This window comes from Arachis stenosperma, chromosome 9 (assembly GCF_014773155.1).
Source record: "Arachis stenosperma cultivar V10309 chromosome 9, arast.V10309.gnm1.PFL2, whole genome shotgun sequence".
NCBI classification, from domain to species: Eukaryota; Viridiplantae; Streptophyta; class Magnoliopsida; order Fabales; family Fabaceae; genus Arachis; species Arachis stenosperma.
Window position 1 is genome coordinate 56,000,070 of NC_080385.1, and position 2,227 is coordinate 56,002,296.

Below are 2,227 nucleotides of genomic sequence, written 5' to 3' on the forward strand. Positions count from 1 at the left end.
TTTGGGTTCTTGGTGATCTTTTTCCTGCTTCTCTGCCGAGGTATCTTCAGGTTGTTTTGACGGCTTGATTGGCTTGTCCTTGGTCTCCTGACCACTTATAGTGACCATCTTACAATCTTCCCATCTTACTTTCTTTGTTTCTCCTCTCGGATTTTTCTCCGTATCACTTGGGAATCCATCTGTAGGTTTGGGAATGTGCTCAGAGAGATAACCTACTTGAGATTCCAACCTCTTGATGGTGTCTCCTTGGTTCTTAAAGTTGGCTCGTACTTCCTCCTTGAACACCTTGTTGTCTTGAATCTCTTTGCATATACCCTCAAGTAAGTTCTCAATCCTTGAGAGTCTGTCATCAGAAGGTGATGGTGAGTTGAGATTGGAGGGATGAAAATGGTTAGGTTGGCTTTGGTATAGGTATTGAGATGGGTTGTTATGTGAGTGTTGATATGGTCTAGGTGTGGCATGTTGGTGAGCTATGTTGCTGGAATTTGGACGTCTTTGATCTTGGCCTTGGTCTTGTTGATTTCCCCATCCAAAGTTGGGGTGATTTCTCCATCCAGAGTTGTAAGTTTTGGAGTATGGATCATGGACTTGTCTAGGTGAGTTTCCCACATAGTTGGCTTGCTCCCAGTCACCTTCTTCTCTTATGTTTACTCCTTCTTGAGTTGGTGATGAGGTGATGGCTACTGCAACTTGGTTCTCTTCCACCTTCTTGGTAAGATCTGCTAGCTGCTTGGTGATCATCTTGTTTTGGGCTAACAGTGCATCCATGTGGTTCAGGTCTATTACTCCTCTAGTGTTACTTCTTTCGGAGGCATAGAAGTAGTCATTCTCCGCAACTGTTTCAATGACATCTATGGCTTCTTCAATGGTTTTCTTCTTGTTTAAAGAACCTCCTGATGAATGATCTACAACCTTCTTTGATTCATGGGAAAGACCTTCATAGAAGATGTGAAGTTGAACCCACTCATTAAACATCTCTGGTGGGCATCTCCTTGTCAAGTCTTTGAATCTCTCCCATGCTTCATAAAGTGTCTCACCATCTTGTTGTCTAAAAGTCTGCACCTCAGTTCTTAGCCTATTGATCCTTTGAGGAGGATAAAATCTTGCTAAAAACTTGTTCACCACTTCTTCCCAATTAGTTAAGCTTTCCTTTGGGAAAGATTCAAGCCATTTGGATACCTTGTCCCTGAGTGAAAAAGGGAACAAGAGCAGCCTATAGACATCCGGGTGGACTCCATTGGACTTCACTGTGTCACAAATCCTCAAGAAGGTGGTCAAGTGTTGATTAGGATCTTCTTGAGCACCTCCTCCAAATGAACAATTATTCTGCACCAGGTTGATGAGCTGAGGTTTTAACTTGAAATTGTTGGCATGTATGGTGGGCTTCTGAATGCTGCTTCCATAGTTTCCTGGATTAGGATTGATATAGGATCCTAAGACCCTCCTTTCATGCCCAGCCCGGTTTGCATGGCCTTCTCTGGCATGATTATGAGCTTCTTCTTCATGATTGTTCTCCAAATTCTCTTCCATGTTGAGTTCGAAGTACTCTTCCTCTTCTTCAGCACCTACTACTCTTTTTCCTCTTGCTTTTCCTCCTTAATCTAAGGAAGGTCCTCTCAGGTTCAGAATCAAAGGATGTTGAAGCCCCGCTTCTTCTCCCTGTCATACAATCAACAAGGCACAAACAAGGAAATAAATGCAGAAACTATTCTTGTTAAAAAAATGTTGTTAGTGTAAGTGATGCTATATATCAAACAGTTAGTGGGTGAGTAAAAGAAAATTGTAAACAACTGGAATAAAAGGGTAAAAGGGATGAGAAGAAAAACAACTGAAACTGAAAGTGAATTGCTCAAACAGAAATTTAAATCAGTAAAATGAAAAATGCTCAATCTAGTTATCCTCCAACTTAATCATTGTTGATACAAAATTAATCCCCGGCAACGGCGCCATAAACTTGATGCACGGAAAATTTGTCTCGTAACAAATTTCCTTCGGCAAGTGTACCGAATTGTCGTCAAGTAAAAACTCACTATAGAGTGAGGTCGAATTCCACAGAGATTGATTGATCAAGCAACTTTAATTAGAGGAATGTTCTAGTTGAGCGAACCAGAATTTGATTTGAGATTTGCAAAAAGTTAAATTGCGGAAAAGTAAATAGCAGAAAAAGTAAATGCTAGAAATAAAGAGCTAAATTTAAATGGCAGAAAGTAAATTACAGAATCTTAAA

At 40.5% G+C, this 2,227-nt stretch overlaps 1 non-coding gene across 1 annotated transcript; it reads left to right on the forward strand.

The window, feature by feature from the left end:
* The first annotated feature begins 969 nt into the window (after positions 1–969).
* LOC130953962 (small nucleolar RNA R71) lies at positions 970–1,077 on the forward strand. Its single transcript, XR_009076120.1, has one exon. It is a non-coding gene; the product is annotated as a small nucleolar RNA R71 (small nucleolar RNA).
* The last annotated feature ends 1,150 nt before the right edge of the window (positions 1,078–2,227 follow it).